The sequence below is a fragment of the Ips typographus genome, linkage group LG4 (genome assembly GCF_016097725.1).
Source record: "Ips typographus isolate SLU linkage group LG4, UJ_Ityp_2.0, whole genome shotgun sequence".
In the NCBI taxonomy this organism is placed as follows: domain Eukaryota; kingdom Metazoa; phylum Arthropoda; class Insecta; order Coleoptera; family Curculionidae; genus Ips; species Ips typographus.
Genome location: NC_138425.1, coordinates 6,614,305 through 6,634,339, shown reverse-complemented (window position 1 = coordinate 6,634,339; position 20,035 = coordinate 6,614,305). Strand labels below are relative to the sequence as shown.

The 20,035-nt window shown below is 34.2% G+C and overlaps 1 protein-coding gene across 6 annotated transcripts in view; it reads left to right on the top strand.

Moving 5' to 3' along the window:
- LOC145728506 (CUGBP Elav-like family member 1) overlaps nucleotides 1-20,035 on the top strand; it is a 117,676-nt gene that overhangs the window by 33,246 nt on the left and 64,395 nt on the right. The window lies entirely within an intron of this gene.

Here is a 20,035-nt window from a genome sequence, read left to right as displayed (position 1 = left end):
ATCGAATTTTAAACTATTTTTTATAGTAAAAGTTAAGTTTCAGACTTTTCATTGATGAAATTAAACAATTTTGGCATTAAATGCTACGATATTAGTCTTGAACACTAATTTTTAGAATTAAATTAGTTCGAAAATTCGGACTTACCAGTGTTTGATTGTATAAAAAAAAAGTTTGAATTGAATGATCAGTTTTACACTACCTATAGGCTAAAAAATTGAACGCCAGTAAACATTAGTCCAAAAATCCTGTTTTTTGTTTATTTTCAGTGTCAAAAATTAACTCGTAAACCTCACAGATCCCCAGATTTGCATCCTTTTGAACCATTTTAAAGTAAAAAATACAATAACCCAAGTAGACATTTTTGCCAATTTTGAATAATATCCATCAGTGAGCGTAAAAAATAAAGACTATCCTCCTATATCGACGCGTCTAAACAACTTTGAAGAATGTCATTCACATCACATAACGCGTACTCATTCTTCATAATTACTTGTTCCAAATTTGATCAAAATTGGTTCAACGATCTGACAGTAGAAGCAAAAAAAACGAATTTTTAAACTGAACTTTGGAGGTCTGTGTCTTCCTTATGAAGCGTTCTTCAGAAAAATGACATAATGCATGTTAATTTATTTTTTGATGGGTTACCGATTGGTGAATTATTGACATTTAAAACTGGACCACCCTGTATAACGTATAAACTTGTTCTAAAAATGTATTATTTATTACATTCGCTTTTGTGATTCTGTGAGAGGACAACGTAAGAAAAAAATGGGTAACAAGAAAAATATTTATAGAGAAGTTCCTGGTAATTTAGCAAGCCATTGACGAAAAGCAAAAAATAAATCTAGAAAATACAATTTTTTTATTTTTAGTTTCTTCTTGATACAACAAAGCGAAATTTTTTATTTAATGATTTTGAACGTAAATGGTTTTTCGGAGTAGTTCCCTAAAACAATTTTTTCTACCAATTTGTTAATTTTGAATTTTTTTTACTACTTATAACTTGTGGAGTTTCAAATGCATTAGCATTTCAATCAGTTTAAGAGTATTTAGAGTGCAAAATTGTCTACTTAAACTCACCGAACTTTTTGACTAACACTTTTATCATAGAATTCAAATCAGATATTTTAAATAAATCTACATTTTATAACTGAGTGTGGTCGACGTGAATAGTTTGCTATTAACGGATAATAGTTAATTATACAACGAGTAACTTAAACCATTTTTAGTGAGTAGAGTGAATACCAGGTTTAAATGACGTGTTTTATACAATGTTTTATTAAATTTCGACGTCTTATATTAAAAAAAAATAATAAAATTACAGTTCTATTAAATTTGCACAACTAGTAGATGTGACATTGATGTTTGTTTGTTTACATGTTTAAATAAGCGAATATCATTAAGAGTGATTTAATAGCTAGTTATGATAAAAAGTTGAATTTTGAATCCGTTTGCAGAAAAAAAAATGTTCTACGACTGATAATATGCTTATTATTCACTAGTTATGAATAGATAACATCACCCATTACTTGGACGAGAGTAATGAATCATTGATATCACCATTATTTACATTATTTACAACTTTAACATTATTAACAACTTACATTTTCGTGGGTAATTGCAATCAATACATGCTCGTTGAATAATAGTATGTTATTCTGACTGCTTAAATAGCAAAGCATAAAAACCGAGTCTTATGATTAACAACTCGGATGCCTTTAAATCAGTATTCAAGCAACATTCAACATGTTTTAGACTATTGCTAACATGAATTTATACCGTTAAATAAATAATTAAACAAACCAATTTTTGAATACACAATACTGTATGTAACATGTTGCGAACCAACTCCTCAAAATAGGCTTTCATATGTGGGCTTACATTAAACAAGATAAAAGTGTTTAATTAGGGTTATACGTGGTATTATCAGGCCTAATATTGTACTTGGTTATTACGATATTTCGGAGATAATCTCACTAACCTAAAAAATAAAGTAAACAAGTGCCTGCATTGAAGGTTGAGATACTTTTAATTATAGTCTCGTTAATTAGATTTCAGAATTAAAAATGCACTTGAGGTGTACAATATATACTCGGTTCAAAAAGTTTGCTTAGTTTTGCATTATTAATTAAAGGAGTTACAGTTTTATTAAATTTCTCTTATTATAGGACCAATATTTCGTTGTTTGTGAAAGTTATCTTATCAGTCTTATCACTATGTCCATATTTCAACAAAACCATATGGTTTAACATCGCAACAGCTCAAAACTCTCGATACAAAATCGTATTTCCGCATTACTCTCAATCAGAAATTGTTGAACAAAGTTCGGATTTGGTACGGCCGTCACGCACGCCCTTTTGCCATTACCCATTTAGCTGACGTCTAATCACTTTGAAATTGCAAACTGGAACTTGTATTGATCATTTAAACCCAGGTACGGCCAACTTTGTTCGTTTGAACACAAAGCACCAAGCCCAGATATTAAATTCGACCGTACAGTTAGTTCTCTCTCTCTCCTTCCCGAGAATAAGTTTCCGATAATTCAACCCACGAACACAAGGGGGGAGAAAGTTTAATTTAACTGCAAGTCCCTTTGCAGTAATTGTTACCTGCTGTTGCATTGTCATCCTCGTTTCTTAAAGGGTACCAAAAAGACAAAAGGGGAAGATAATAGCAAAAAGTCGCTTTTTGGGAGAAGTTTGCGTAATGGAATTTCCTCTCCCAAATGGATGGTGTGTGTTGCTTGTTGTCTTTAATTGAAGGCGTATAAACAAGTCTATAAGGGCGCCATTAACATCGCTAATGAAAGGGACGTCACTTTTGGTTATTAGGACCCCCTTGGAAAGCTCTTAAAGTAATTATGTCTGCTTTTATACGTAAAGTTTATGCCGGAAAGGTTTTTTCTATTTGATGAACGATATGCTAATAGTTAATATCGAAATTGTGCCAAGACAAAATATTTTTTTAAGAGTTGGTTATTATTTAGTACAGAAAAAAGTCAATGTGTACATTGCAGTAATAAAGCTTCAAAATCAAACAGCACGTGAATAATTGTTTACAGAATGACTAAGGACAGGTTAATTAAACACGTTTTGCACTGGCAAACATATATGAAGTAATCGCTTTCTGATACGTGTCAAAGGAAATCAATTTAAGATTATACTCATGCTATGTCTCCAATTAAGATGGCTTTCCTCATTGTTTATTTTGCAAAACATACTTTGGTGATGATTATAAAATAGCAATCATCTTCTTGTTTTTCAATTTATTCTAAAGATATTAATCTGAAAGTTTTACCTGGAAACTCTTTCTGGTTAATACGGTCCAACCTCTCTCGGTGACGCGTTACTTAAATTAAGTCATTCAAAATGACCTGAAACCGAAACGAACAAAGTTTTGACATTAATTAGGAGCTCTCTCTCTCTTTGGTAACGTCGCCATAAGATATACGAGAGAGTCATTCTGTGTCGTCGTCTGAGAGCTTGAATTACTTGGACCAAGTTTGGCCGAGTATATTATCGTGTCAGTAGTTCTGCTCCAGCCACATACACACTTATACATGGAGTAGTCGTTCTGGAGAAGCGATGCACCGCCATTTTATTGCTGAAACGGGGTGCATAAGTGCCGAGGCATTATCGTCCTTTATTTATTGGGCCCCCACGGTGCCGGTCCAAGATTGTGTCCCGAATTTATGGACGCGGGGCGAATGTGTTGAAGAAACCGTACGTTACCGCAATTGTGCGGCGAAAGGGTTGTTTCCCAGATAAAGGCTCGATTTAATGCCTTCCTATGTTACCAGCTTTAAGTTTTAGATAGATAGTGCAATCAAGAAGTTTCATTATTTTAACTTTTCTGTAATAGCTCAATACACAACAAGGGTGAAGAAGTTTTCAACTAAACCTAGATATTTGTAAACAAATTTTGATTTTAATCCAATGCTTTCTGTCACTTTAGGACTTAAAAGTGTCGTTCATGTTGGTTTAGGTAAACTCAATATTACGTGTTCAAATATTTATCTTCGAAAGGTTTTCACATTTCCGATTGAAATGTACTATTATTAATCATAAAATCGCCGGACACAAATATTTTCAATATGTACGGAGGGTGGTAAAAGTGTATTTAAAGGTCCTGACCCTTTTTTCCTAGAGGGGTTTACTTCCAAAGTAAACACACCTGACGGTTAGCCGGGGCTTAAGCCGAAATATAAAGGCAACAGAGCTTAACGGGAAGATGATGTGTTTATCTTGAGGAACCGCCAAAGTTAGACAGCGTTCGCAACAGCGTTCCTGATGGGATTTTGAGGATGATCGAAAATTTATCCCAAACTAATTTGACGGGGAACATGTGCCCTACTTTCCCAGAACGAAACATTGAATAAAGCAACTGTTTTTTGGTTTCGATTCGCAAATTCCGCTAAGTTTTTTGACGAATTTAATAATGAAGTTGTTTGTACAGGGATATTAAAATTTTAATGATGTAATAACTAGCAATACTAATTACGACTGCTGCAAATTGTTAACGTGGATATTTGTTTATACATGTATCGAGTTAAATTAACTTTATAATAAACTAGCAGGATAGAGGTTTCATTAGTGAAATTGTTGCTCACAAAAAGAGAGAATCTAAATTGGAAACGTTGGTTTAACATGCAAGAAGCAGCAATATTCTCCAGGTCAATTGAAACCTATTGCATTCTAACCGTGCCGTAAAAAGCCTAAAAAAACACTAGAGAGTTAATCCCGGTCGACCACGTGGATTCGCCCTAATTGCAAAACGAAATTTATGAACCGTGCGGCAAATTATGCTTCCCGGCGCAGCTGCAAATCTAATTTCGGCTCGAAACAATGCGAATTGTTCCACCAGCGTACGTGAATCACTTAACTTATTTACTTATGAGGGCTAAATCTCCTAAGCTAAATTCGCAAAATTAGTCCGGATTTGGTCCGTTTGCCTTTGGGATTTCTCACGGTTGCCTGTTTGATGCAGATTATTATAGTCTAAAAATAAAACTCCACACTATGTTAAACTTTCTGGTTGTTTCAAGTCATTACCTTTCCGCATGTAGTCTTAGTTGAGTAGGTTTACGTGATGATGATGCTTTATGACGGAGTTCTGATAGGTACGTGAAATTGGGGAAAAACAATAAAGAAGAAGGCAAAGATGTGCTCAACAAAGCATTGTTTATTTTTTGAGAAAAAAAGAAAGAAAAATAAGAATATAAAGTTGGAAACAGAAAACAACAACATTTTACTCGCCAAAGTATGGAATTTTATTTATTTTCAACCAGGTATGTAATAACGTTATTCCTTATGTGTAAACCAGGTGGAAAGATGAAAATTACCTGCTTTTACTTCCCACCCGGGTGGAAAGCAATCACTTTCTACCCGGGTAAGTGTCACTTACCACCCGGGTGAATGTCAATATGCGTTTTGTTATATCTGGGCTTACTTTATATAGAAGAGACTGTGCCGCCACCTCTGCAACTGCTCACAGCTCAGGTGATGATGAGTATACTACATCTACGTCTTCAGAAATCTCCATGTTAAAAGCACTTTAAGAAACGTTCCAGCTCAAAATATTAAAGACAGAATATCACAATAATGACGTTGTCAGGATTGTAAACAAATCACCAGTCGTTTATTATCAATGAATAAAAAAAATGTAAACATAGCAGGAAGGAGCAATAGCAATCAAAGAGGGGGACAGAAACAAGGGGGAGGCGGGGGGAGTAATATGGCGGCCGTCAACTTCCGGTTGGCACTATCAGATCTAAATTTAATCTTGTCCACTGTACAACTTAATTTAAATTTGTAAAACTCAACTGTTAAAGAACCACAAACAAACAAAACAAACTAACACTATACTACAACAAATACAAACAACAAATTTTTGCGGGTTTGAAACTCCAAACTTTCAATGACTGCGTCAATTCAACTGCGCAGTAGGCGAATGCGCAATCAACTTCCGTCCCCCTCGCTTAATGCACAAACGGGTTATAATTTGTATTATTGTTACCTCCTGATACTTGTTCTTTTTACTCATTGTTTATTATGGTTGAAGTCATTCACTATTAGCAATCAATATTTCAACTGAATGATTTATTAAAAGTTCAATGAGATTTTGATAAATGGTTTAAAATAAAATAGTATACAAACCACGGTATAAAGTTTAATTTCTGTCTCAAGATAAAGTTCATTATAACTACCTAATTTCTCGACAGAAATCAAACACTTTCCACCTGAGTATGTAATATACTATTACTAGATATGCGTAGCAGAACATTCATGTCACAAAACGAATAAAAGAACAAGTGTTAGTCTTTTTACCTTTTGAGATTCTCACGGTCTCACGGTGCCTGTAATGCTACCAGTTTAAGTTAAACTCATCACTTTTCCGCATAATGTACTAGAATTCATTAACTGAATACGTGATGATGATGCTTTTTAGACAGCTGTTCGGGCGGTTGTAATTAGAGTTTTCAACCCTTCCGAACATTTTCGAATTGATTCGGTGTCAGACTACAGGAAGGATTTGATTGACCGAACCGTTGGTAATTCGTTCATTTTGCCAATTCGTGTCTGACAAAAGTGACATGCACAAAGTATCTCATGGATCATGCAAGCGAAATATTAAATACCGTAAATGCTAATGGAAATGCATGTCTGAAAAGCTTGAGAGTTGTTGAAGTTATATTTCCTGGATAATTGCAAACAAATGTAAAAAATTAATACACCCACTTGAATAAATTGAGATGCTGATGAACGAAGAATTAAAAATAACAAACGTTTGCGAACAAAAGAATTACCGGTTCCTATTGAATTAATTTTTTCTCCATTTACGTTTTTGCTTTCCTGAAAAGGCCTAGAAGTACGAGCTAAATTATGTTGATTTACACTTCTACTGTATTTCGTTACATATCCGGGATAATGCTATCCGGGAATGCGAAGTCCGGAAGACAACGTTTCGAACATGCGCCCAATTTATCCGCCAACGGCGAACTTTAATCCCATTCGTCATATTTTTTGTAGGGACTTTTGCCTGCTGCCGGGGCGAACCTAAAGAGCTTTTTGTTTATTGACTTTGTGCGCCTTGACTTTTTTGTCGCACCCACATCCAGAAAATCCGGAAAAGAATCCCGCATTCCTGCCAGGGTTCTGGTCAAAAAACCGGGTTTTTAGATCGGCCAAAGCTAATTATTTGAAAGCGCCCAATGCCGGCTCATGAATTTTAAAGGGCTTTATAAGCAACAACCGAAAAAAGGACTTTTTATTATGCCGTCAGTGGCTATAATCTTCTTCCGGACAATTTATCCAACAAGGTTTAGTGGTAACAATGGCCCGCGTCGTTTAAATTTAATTCTATTTTGCTGGGAAACTATTAAATTGCGTCCTTATCTAGGAGACCTCTTCCCTAGTCTTGGAGGCATTGCCATAATTTTAGCTTTCTTATGGCATCGTGCTCGTGTATCTTTTACGCTCTCATAAATTTTCTATGACTGGGACTTTATTCCAAAACTATTTAAAATAACAATAAAGAATATAAATTATGTTATTCTAGAAAAACTAGAATAGTATTACGTTACATGAGGGTTTATTTTGAATTAACAGATATTTCATTACTCAAACTTTCTGAGTTTAACTGATATTTTAGAGGTGAAAGAGTCAAAAGACACTGACTTGCTACATCACCAGGCTTTTATAAAAAATTTCTGAATCGATGCTTCTAATGGGCATCTTAACGGACTTGTTAAACAGTCATACAGACCTTAAAATACTAAATTGCTTGTGTCATAAAGAAATAACATATTTAACAATTCTAACGAAAATTGACGGTTTTATTAACATGACAGGTTGGTGTTAGTTTTCTGAAATTATTACACGAAACCAAGTGTAAGTTTGATGTGTTTGTAAATGCCACTTGATAAAGATTCTTCTTTGTATCATTAATTATTATACGTTGTATCGTCCCTAAACAACAAGTTGCTATGTTAGAAACATTTAAATAAGTTTATATTCCACTTTCACTGTCTTTAGACACTCTGTGTCTTATCGTTCATGACGTTGCTTTCGAATTATGTAACAGATAAAATTGGTCTTACTCCCGGCAAAACTGCTGCCATAACTTAATTCCAGATTGTGCACTGCAATGTCGCCTTTTTCGGATAAATCGATATTTATTGAGACTCGGAACGTTATTTGGAAAACACGCAAAAACGTCCCGATATATTAACCTAAACAACACATATAAGTGAAAACTTAGATTCAAGTTTTGCTAAAACCAACTTGAAAATGAAAACTCATAAATGTTGTAAAAACTTACATTTTAAGTGTTGTACTGCCGTAACTGAATATTTGAATAAAAACATTTTGCATCAAATTTTTGTCTTCTTCAAAATATAACGTTAATGATGCATATTGAGCTGGAAATAAAAATAGGTTGTAACAATATAGCCATTACCATTTGAACTAGTTGATATCAACTAACTTTGTCAGTGAACGAAAAAGAGAAAACAATATTCATTCCAAACATGTTAACAATGATTGCAATTTTCGTTTCAGTACCATAAATTCCATTGGAATTAATTTTTTGCGTGCCATTCTTTTGGCAAACGTATTTTACATGACGGCAGGGAAGCATTTTAAATATTTCACGACCAAATTGGCGAATTTTAAAATAAATCTCATATTTTCAGCTTTCCCCTCCATGAATATTCAATGAGGTAAAAGTAATTTTGGCAATTACCTTCAATAATCCAGCGTATGATATACGCGTTTGCCGAAATATATGAAGTTTATCAAGAGATATTTTGGAAGTAGAGTGGGCCAATCGATGCTAGGTAACCAAGAGGTGTTGAACTTAGGATCCAAGTCTATAATAATTAATTAAGATATCAGTAGGGGTATTGGGTTCAACAAGATTCAATAGAATTTCATTAGGTAGGGGATTCAGCCGATATATCGAGGACTTAATTGTTTTAATAACTTCGCGCACGGGATCTATACGAGTTGCCGCAAGGATATATTGACGTTTATTATATCATTTTTCGGCATTATCGCCCATTACTCTGCCACTCTTCTTCGTCGACTTTGAAAAATGTTTTTCTCTGTAAAAGGTGAAAAAATTGCGAAAAGTTAAGCGCAGTTTGGCCCGGGGACTCGTTAGGACTTGATTTATAAGAAGACAGGTCAAGTGGACCTGGAAGGATTCTTATGTGTTTATTTTTTACAGCCTTAGCAATCTTTTAACCAGACCGGACCACGATTACACTGAACGATTCAAATACAATGAACGTTAATTAATCAAGTTCAGGAATAACGAAGAAAAGCGGATCGACGTTATATTAAAAGGAGTCTTATAAATAAAAACACGACAGTGCTACATTTTAAGTAATTAGATTAGCGGCCACCCAATGGCCCGGGAATTTAATTTGTTGGCATCCTGACAGAATTTCACGCCTCAGGTTATTCGTTTATCCCTGTAGCACATTTCATCACAGACAAAAATCCACTCAACAACACCAAATATTAATGTAAATCAAATCCGACAATTCAGGAAGTGCATGGTAAGCTGTTTATTACCATTCTTCATAAAAACGACCTGACTGCATCATACTCTATTGAATTAATTAAGATACAAATTACGGTTCGGTGGATTATTTAAATAAATGAAAAAAGGACCACGTAAATATTTTATTCACTTCGAATGTTTCATTTTAGTTCAATTTTCCCGTTTAATTTATTATCCTTTTTGTCGATGTTCGATATATTATAAATTAAACCGATTTCGAATAAAATGTAATTATTATTAAAATCGCGAGGTAATTTTTCAATTCCAATAAATCGTGTAACATAAACAGTGCTTGTGACACTATTCATCAATAATGATTATCGATTTGTTTTCGTTAACACAATTAATCATATAAGAAATATGATTGGTACATTCTGTTTTGAATCCCTAATTCTGTCAAACACAATATTGATTTATTTATTTTTTTGGTACATTTTTAAATATCAAATCTCTACCTAAATGATTTTTTATATTTTACTCAATGGCTCAGTTAGTTTTTATCTGACTGCACGGTTTAAATTAGCAATATTTTTCCTAAATCGTCAGCACTTTAAACAGAACACCCTATTTATTTTTGGATCAGTTGACGGACTGTTTTATTCTGTTTTGAAATTATATTTCGTATTATTTGCATTTAAAAATCGTAAATGTTTTAAAAAACAATATAATTATTACAAATTATTTTCCATATTCACTGCACAAAATGATAGCAAATAAATATCAAAGGTTTATCAAAGTCTAAAGATATATAGAGTGTTTCATTTAACATAATCAATACATGTGTCAAAAATCTGAAAAGTGACTAACTATTAATTATATGTAATTTTTAAAACCAGGTTTTGGTGACTCACAAAAGATGTTTCGACTTTGCTCATTTTTAAACAAAATTAATGGAATTAGCCATAGATTATAAATAACCACCCTGTACAAGGTCTCCCAGATACAATGATACAATTTAATATGAGCTCAAAAATAATGCGATTAAACTAAATATGAATTATAGAAACGTGTGTTATGGCTTATTTTCAATATACAGGGTATTTGAGATCTTATATTTTATGTAAATTACTGATATCAATGTTTCAGGTCTAAAAAACAACTGTTATTTAGAATTATTTCGTTATTACTTCAAGTGTTAGAGCAACTTGTCTCACTCACTTTTGCTGTACTTTCGTTAAGTGTTGGTGGCACCATTTTCAGACATCCTGTATATTTCAGCACGCAAAACCATCAAAGATTCGGTATGAACTTTAGGTATATTATGTATGTTTTGGTTACTTATAAGTCTCCTTACCACTAGCAATGTTGAATACATAGTTTTAATTGTAGAAATACTTTTTTAAAATACTGTACATAAAAAAGTTTTAAATTCTAAATACAGTAAAGTGGATAAAGTATAGTTTAAATTAAGTGATGTTACATATGCGTTTTATTTTGTGAGTGGATCAACGACTGGATTTGTTTGCAAACAGACAGCACTGAAAGTAAATCTTAAAAGTGAAAAATATTCAGAAATTCTCACTTTCCCCCTAAATATGAACAGCTTTTAGGCTTTTCCCAGTTACACGTTATCTTGACGTATATCAAGTTGACACCCTCAATATGTACAAAACTCTAAAATAAATCGTTGCGAATCAATGAACGAACCGTTCCCACTATAACCAAATTTACATGAAATATGTGGGAGATTAACGATAACAAACCCACCCATCCCCGAAGTTTCACTTGGGGAAATCGAATTTCGCAGTTATCAAACCACCGGTTCACATGCAGCCCTCGAATCGGAGTAAAAGAGAGAGAAGGAAAATTCTTCGAGCCTTCCGCAGTTTAATCCGTGAAACAGACCCACTTGTTTGCACAAATTAAGTTTGTTTGCCGGAATTAACTTGGAATTAGTTAGTTTAAAACGGCGATTTGCAACACGCTTGCAGAACGGACGAGCCTCGTTTTAATCGATGCGTTTAAAGTTCGATTTCGTGGAACTTTGGAAAGTTTCGACTGACAGAGCCACCGGAAATATTGTATACTCCATTAAAAACATGCACCAGATGTTGTATACAGGATTCCAAGCTTTGATTATACTTTTTTTTATATAAAGTTGCTCTAGGTTGTTAGGTGGCAGATGAATAAATAACCATCGTTATGCCGATGACACCACACTTATAACAAAAACGAACAGGAAATAGCTGAACTTATTGAAAGAGTGGAAGGAGTTTAAGGAGTAAGTGTAAGAAAGTAAATTGACAAAAAACTAATGGTAGTAGATCGCACCAACAGAAGCACCTACCATAAACGATATAGAAGAGATAGAAAAAAATAATTATCTGGGTGCTAACATAAATAGAGACGTAAAATCTGGAAGGATAAACAAAATGTAAACTTGTCGAAACTCTGGTATTGCTAATAGCATTACATGGGCCTTAAAGGCCACAGCACTCGCTAAACTGGACAGCTTTGAAATGTGAGTCTGGAGAAGGCTGTCACAGAACCAACGTGGCACTATTAGAAGAACTTCAAATGAAAGTAAGACTGTTAACCATCGTAAGACAACGAATCTTCAAGTTTTTTGATGATGACATGTGAGTAGGAGAAAGGATGACAATTTGCCTTACAGACCGAGATAAATGGAGAGAAGTCACAATCATCATAACATGAATGTTATACATAAGATCACGATACTTCAACCAATGAAGTAAACATTCTAAACTTGCACTAGTGACACCACTGTATTTATTTAGATTTTATAATTTTATTTGAAGTATCAAAATGTATTGGCTATTTAATGGAGTTTAAAATAAGTATTGATCCTGTATTAGTTTGAAAAGAATTGAAGCAATCGAGAGAGTTAATAAGAGTCAAAAGTCGGTTCTCCGGCACAATCGAACCGAAAAATAAACTCGAATTTATATACAAAGCGCTCCAGAATAATAATACTAAAATAGATTTAACTTGGTAAACCGTTTTCATTTTGCGTCCATTCAAACGCTCGCTTAATAGACAGATAAAACTTCATTGTCCGCGTGAGCGTCGACTAATAATTTATATTTCTGTTCCGCGATAAATCTTTAAATGAAACGCGTCCGTTCCTGTTTCCTGAGTTCGGGGATGTTTTATGTGCAAAATTTCATTTCGAACCGACACCGTGAACAACTTCAATATTCGAGTGCAGGTTTCATTATTCCCGACTCGCGCAATGAGAACTTTTGATCGCTAACCGTATATCGATGAAGTTCGATTGGATTTATGTAACTTGACAGGTGGCGACATTGTCATGTCATAAAATCCTCTAAAGTTAAAGTTAAAGAAGGTGAGTCCGACCCTGATCTGGAAAAGGACACTGAATTATTCAATGTTAAATGAGCCCGAACGTTTTAAACACCCACAATCTTTTATTGTCCGTTTTAATTTTTAAGACGTGTACCTAATGGATTGTGAATTATTAAATCACCCTGTAATTTTTTACAGAGACGTGGTGTTTTAATTTAAAATAACTTTTTTTATTAATTATTGGTATAACTGCTGAACCTAGTTTACAACTAATTTGAAGAAACATGGAACGCATTTGTGTCAATACACTGCAAGCCTAGTTATTAATATACTGAGTAATTCCAGTTTGAAATACCCACCATAACCTTTTGATGTCCGCTTTAAATTCTATTTTATAGCTTCTTAATGAGAGCCTGAAATAACTGCAAATCGGTTCCAGCAACATCCATTCCAAATAATCAACTCACATTATAAAGATTGTAAGTTATTTACTGAAATCACTCTGTTATAATATGAAAGTTTCAAACTGAATTTTCTTAGACACAACAATTTGAATTACTCACAGTTGACAAGTAAAGCCAAAGAAAGTTACAATTTTTATTTCAAATTTTATATCTCTAAAATAACCTTTTATTCTGGTTTCTAAAATATACATTATGTTATTTTTATCTTGTACCGTTATTAAGTTATTATTAATCGTCTAAAGTAAGTAAATAAAAATGAATTCTACATGATCATAGAAAAGCATAGGAGTAAACCACTTAGAGCTAATAAACAACGTTGCCCTTTAAGTCAATAGATAAAACGTTTTCCACGTACCATTCCTGGAATGGTTGAAAGTAAAACGCTGTCCTGAGAAACTGAGTGGCTCCATTTGCATTTTAATTTACGGGACACCGCCATTCCCTGACAATCTGTTTTATATCAAGCAAGATTTAGTTGCACCCAGAACTTCATTTATTTGAAAAAGTCACCCCAATCGGAAACCTATCACACTTTTTTAACCGGATGCGAACTAAACTCACACATGGTACCGATTTAAAAGTTTAAATTGAACGTAAGCAGAACAAGCGACGCTCGCCAAATAAAAGCTGCCGTTTATAACAGGGTTGGGGAAGTTTAACAACGAGAGTTTGACAAAATAAAGTTAAAAAGTGAAATAAGGAGCTATAGCGGGACAGCTAAGCCGAAATGGGGGCTTAAAATAGTTGAGAGTTATTGTACACTGGCTGAAAATTGGAAGACTTTGGGACAGTTAAGTTATGGTCGACCCGGTTTCAGGAAAGATCGAGTTAGCTCAGTAAGTTTTAATAAAACCAACACAACCTCTTGTAATTTATTTATGTTTACCTAAATACAGTACCTAGTAGCGGTTAAATTCAATTTTGATAAGAGGCGGTCACTCTGTAAGTCCTGTTATTCGGATGTAGCATATGATAAGCAGCGATTCTCGTCATTTTCTGGATTTCAAAAGATGCAATCTTCTTTAAGCTGCTATCGACTTCCTAAACCGTATACGGACCGAATTAATTTGATAGCATCAGAAGAGATTTAGGCTTTTCAGTTAGATGCTCACAAATCTCAACAATGATTGATATTGATTTCAAAAATTTATTTTTTATCAAGTTATTTAATTACGTTATGGAATAATTTGGACATACAGTCTAGCGGTTTGAAATATTATAGATCTAGTATGACCAAAAAATACCTTACACAGTAATACCTTACTATTATTTGATAAATCAAAAAATATACTGTAAAAGCGAAGACTTTGATAGAAAAATCGTTGGCAACGTAAAAGAAATCGTGCTGCCATTATTCTCTCCCATCGACTTTTCACGTGAAAAGCATTTATTTCTCAAGTTTCAATAGTAAACGACATATCAATTCCGTGACACGTTTGATGTTATTTCTTCTCGTCATAATATAGAGCTGCATGTTGTTCAACGCATCTGAATGAAACATTATATAGTTGTTATATTGGTTTACGTTCAGTTGATGATTCTCAGCAATTTCCTGTAAATTTACAATATTCTGATACCTTATAAACCTACTAGCATGAAGATTTGTAATCTGTTGATTCAAGACACATTGAATTGCCAGAATAACCTTAAATCCTGACATAACGTACCGAACAAACACAGAAAACTAAATTTCATTGAAAAATTCGACAAAACAATGCTATATCGTATAAAACTGAAGCAACTGTTGAAACATTTAATACTAAAATGTCATGTTAAAAAGCAAAATTAACGTCTCTTCCATTACAGCTAATTGCCAGACACTTTAATCTTTTCTTAAACCGTGAACGTTTTTGTTCGAGTGGTAGTGAAACGTTTCAGTCTGAATTAATATCAAGTAGTAATCCTTTGTAATTTTCCAAAAACTTGTATTTACATCATTACTTCATTTATCATACAATTTTCTTCTTGTTAGTATCAAGTAACTAAAACTTGGATGAGGGTTGTCACCAACAGGCAGCAGCTGTCTTTCATTAATACAGACACTGACAACTGTCTTTATTTCTTTTCTCAAAGATATTATAGTTTGGGAAATGATTATTTAGTTACGGTCAGTAGATTTTAGTTGTTTTAAGCAATCGATTTAGTCGGAATTTACTACGCAAAATCACTCCAGTTTAGTACACAATTATGCAAATTTACTTTATTTAATACGACAGCAATCAGGCAGCAAAAATCTGGGACAGAATGAAACAAACAATTAAAAAAGTTTATAGTGTTCTAAAGAATCTGCCTAATTTTTAAATTAAACTAGTATTATTAACTAATCTAACTTTTAAGAATACCTTTACTGTCGTGAGCTAATCATTAAGCTATTAAAGGTTTTAATCAATTTTGGCTGTAAAAGAACTGTTAGTTACTCACATTTTTGATACACTCTTGATTCAGTAACGATTATGGTCAAAATCGTTATTTCCATCCCAAATTGTTGTCCTGGGCCAAACAGCCATTCCAAAAAACTCTGTAAAATATTTTTTATTAATTAAGTAATATTTCAGACACTTATCCCACCTTACATAAAGCGTACGATAACTGAGGTGGCCTGTGAAAAGGGTCGCAATAAAGTGTCACCTCCACCCAATTATTAAAAAAGTAAGCATCTCAAAGTCCCAATGGACTTATAAATAATTCTCCAGTTCACTCAACCCTCACGTCTTCATCATCCAGATCGGACCCTCTTTAGAAGTTGACTAATACATTTTACCCAAGCGCCAATAACATGACAACCTCACCTCCCAAAAACTTTCTTTTTTTTTGAGTGAGAGACCTCTTTTAAGTCGTGTCGTTCTCGCCTCAGGATCTCAGTTATCGCAATAAATATTTCATGTGTGCTTATAAAAATGATAAATACGTCAATTTCCTTGGCGGGAAGTGCTTCGAAACAAAGTTCGGGCGCGAGATTATCTTTTAAAAGTTGCGGGGGGGCTCTTTGACGGAACCTATCAAATTTTCTAGCGGCAATTTGTGCCGTCGGAGCAAAAGTTTATATTGAGTACGGGGCGCGATATTGAACAGGTTTCAGTTTGGGTTTTCTGATGACGGGGGAAAATGGTGTCTATTTAGAAGTTTCGGTTTGACGTGTCTCGCCCGCTTTTAATCGACCGTAACATTTCAAATATTCACCGGCACATTTTGTTAAAAGTTTAGTTACCGTTGCTGGCTTTTCGAAAGTTGGACAGCCTGGGGACTCGGAAATTGCGTCTCATTGAATTTCTCACACCTGTTTGCTTTCTTTTTCTGCTATTTAGATTTTTTCTCCAACCGTATTTAATAAATATAAGTCTTTTTATCTCTGAACATACAGTCAAATGCTAACTTTTCTATGTTAAGCTTCAAAAAGCACACAAAGTCTTCTACTATCAAACGTATAAGTTCAAACTTGATATGAAATGTGAGATGGAAAAGGTCTGCTATAGCTTGGTCTGTAATTACAAATATTTGTTTATTTCAATGTTCACTAAAGAAACAAAAATTGAGTTGATTAGGTTACTCTATACAAAAGCGGCTAAAGCTTCAGATTTGTTTCCAGCAAAATATTCACAACGATCTACCTTTGCTATTTATAATATTGATAAAATATTTCACTGAAAACATTGTGTAAACGTTGTAAGTAAAATGGAAGAAACGAGACTAGATATCTTATGTTTTGGGGAAGAAACTGCTAAAGCTGACACAATGCATTGAGTTGTGCTTTTAGAAAATGAAGAACATGTTTAGAAATAAAAATACCTCACTGTATAGCTTTAAATACAGGATAAGTTCAATTTCTGGCTGTTTAGAATCGTAAAACTGACTACTTATACATTTAAACTGTATTTCTTCATCTCCGTTATAAAAGAAATCGAAATGCAGACTGTCATGAACTTTAATATCGTCCTGTTTCAAATTCAATTTCTTTCCACGTTCACGCATTCTATTTTCCACGATAAATAATTTACGGTTTGTGACACACCAACAAATTACCGCGCCTTTCGGTAGACGATCCCGCACCCCAAAATATCGAATATAATCCGACCATTCTTTCCTGTGTGTGGAATTTCGTAGTGGATGACAGTCGAAATGCCAAAAATTCCTCACGCACATAGGGAGCAAGAGGAATCTTAAAAGACACATCCCATGGCTGAAAGCTATTTTCCATATCGAATCTATTATCATGCACCCCGACCGGAAAATTCTTTTATTAAAATTTAATATATTCTTATTTGCACCTCTATCGAATTTCAAGGTAGAATCAAATTAGCAGGTTCAAACACGTACGCATATCGTTCTATCGATCGTCATAACCCTTAAAGCTAATGATGTCTGCGATCGGATCCTTAGGTTGGGTCCAGAAGTGACCCGATCCACAATGCAATATAAAAATTTCATGGCAAAATAAAATTTAATGAATGGCTCCGTTGTACTCGCAGGAATACAAAGAATCCTTCAAGGACCCTCGAAACGGATCGGAAAATATAACGAGGCAAATTAAGGGCCACGAAAGAAGATGCGCGCTCTAAAGGGGACATTTTTCAACGAATCATTAAGTTGTACGGGGTGTACCGGCCGCACAAGACTCTTGCACAAAGGATGAGATGTTTACGTTGCGTTTAGTGCCTTGGGAGAATATTAAAGAACAATTTTTGATAAAAGCGGCAGTTAAAGAGGGAAGAATAACGCTATTTCCTGCAGCAGAAATCGTTTTGACCAGTTAGCGAGTTCGTGCATTCCCAAGAGTTTTCCAGCACTGATATTCAAGGCACGTACATCCTGAGCACGCCTTTCCAGTTCAATCTAGAGCAATATTTAAAGATCGTTTAATTGATAATTTATTAGAAAACATCACGTGTATCCTTTCGCCAATTGAATTTTTTTTGTAAACAACTTAATTTTCATTTTAAACGATGAATGATTTTTGTAAAAAGCAAAAATAGGGAGAAAATTACAAAAGTAACAAAACATGATTCCATTTCCTTCGCTGATGTTACGGCCCCATTGCCTTCTCATTGAATAAACTTTCCATGAATAAATACTTTTCAGGCTAATGTGCATTTTACTTTCGTTTATCCTTTTATCTCTGGCACTTGCTCGCAAGCGTCGAAAAAGAAAACTGCTTTTATTTGCATAAGATCAGGCTTTTCACTTTGAAAGGGGCTACACCTTTGTGTGCATATTCAATAGAGAAAATATTACGTACAAGAAATGTGTTTCATCTTCTTAGTTTTGTATTAGGTTTCTTTTTGGTTCCAAGGAAGCAATACATTTTGTAATATAGTGTTTCGTTTGAAATCTAATCAACAATTTGTAATTTACAAGTTTGAAATATTATAAATTAGAAAAGGAGAGAAACCTGATGTATTGCTTTACGTCAAAGCTGTCAAACCTAACCATGGCAGCTTGTGGTTTGGTTTTACATTTGAAACATCCTCAATATGATAAATGTAATATTACTAAATACACCCTTCACGTAAATATCTCGAATACACTTCAAGGACTTAAAAGCAGGTCTGCTAAACTGCTTTACGGAAATTGCAGGAAAACTTGAGAGACTTGTGGGAGTTCGCGTTCTGAAGAGGGCTCTCTTCGCTATTCACGTGGCGAAAAGGACAATGTCGTGGTCTTCAAGTGATTCGCGTGTTCCACTGCTCTTTTCATTCACACAATAACCACTCCGAGTTTAGGAAATTTTCAGCCAGCTCTAAAACCGTTTCACTTGGGTTTCTCTTAATTTGTCATACGTAAACCTCGACGCATTTTGGCTTTTTCAGCTTAATACACCTTGGCGGGAGGGCAATTACAGTAAAACCTTTTTTTTCCCTCGACGATCCAGTTTATGGGGTCTCCGTATGTAGAATGTAACCCCAAGAGAGTATTGTGGGGGATTTTTATGTCTGTGACGCGCGTCATTTTTTGTGTGTGTGTGTACGTCCCGGTCGAATTTTGTTAGGAGGGTTTCTTGTTCAGGCAATCGTAAAAATAGTGTCATTTAGCGGTATTGCCAACAGAGGCGGATTCGAACGACATGAAAATAAATTGAGTGGTATGTAACTTGGCCAACTGTAGATAACAAATATGTTAACATTATTACTGTCATATTTTTAACGTTTGATCTTGGTTTGGCCAGGATGTTCAAGTTTAAAGTTTGGTTTTAAAGAAGTTTGTAAATATCTTTAACGATTTAGTAAAATTAAAACTTGTCCAAAATGTTCAAATTTGCTGTCAAAATTATTATTTATTAATAATACAGTTAAATTTAATTCAGTTTATCAAAATTTTGCCTAACCCTTCAACAGGTGTTTTTGCTAAAGTCGACAAGACTAATCTACCTACTCCAAGCCCAACTGTGATAAGTGCATTACACCGTTTTCTACTTCATTAAATTAATTTATTTTTTCCTTTTTTTGAAAGAAACAGTCTGGCACAATTTTAATTAAATCGCAAAAAACTACCCCCTAACGGTTAGTGCAATAATTAATCTTGGGGATTACATGCGACTAATCTCGATATGGAGGTGCGTAACGTGCGTGCGAAAAGTCATTCCATTACATAGTCCGTCGTTTCCAGATAATTTTATCAAATTATCGCCATGTTGTGCCATTACCTTCTAATTTATGTTTAGCGCGTAAAATGACGTTTAATTTAAGGCTCGTTTTACACACAACGGTTTTAAATAACCACGACAGCTGCTTTATTATTTGAG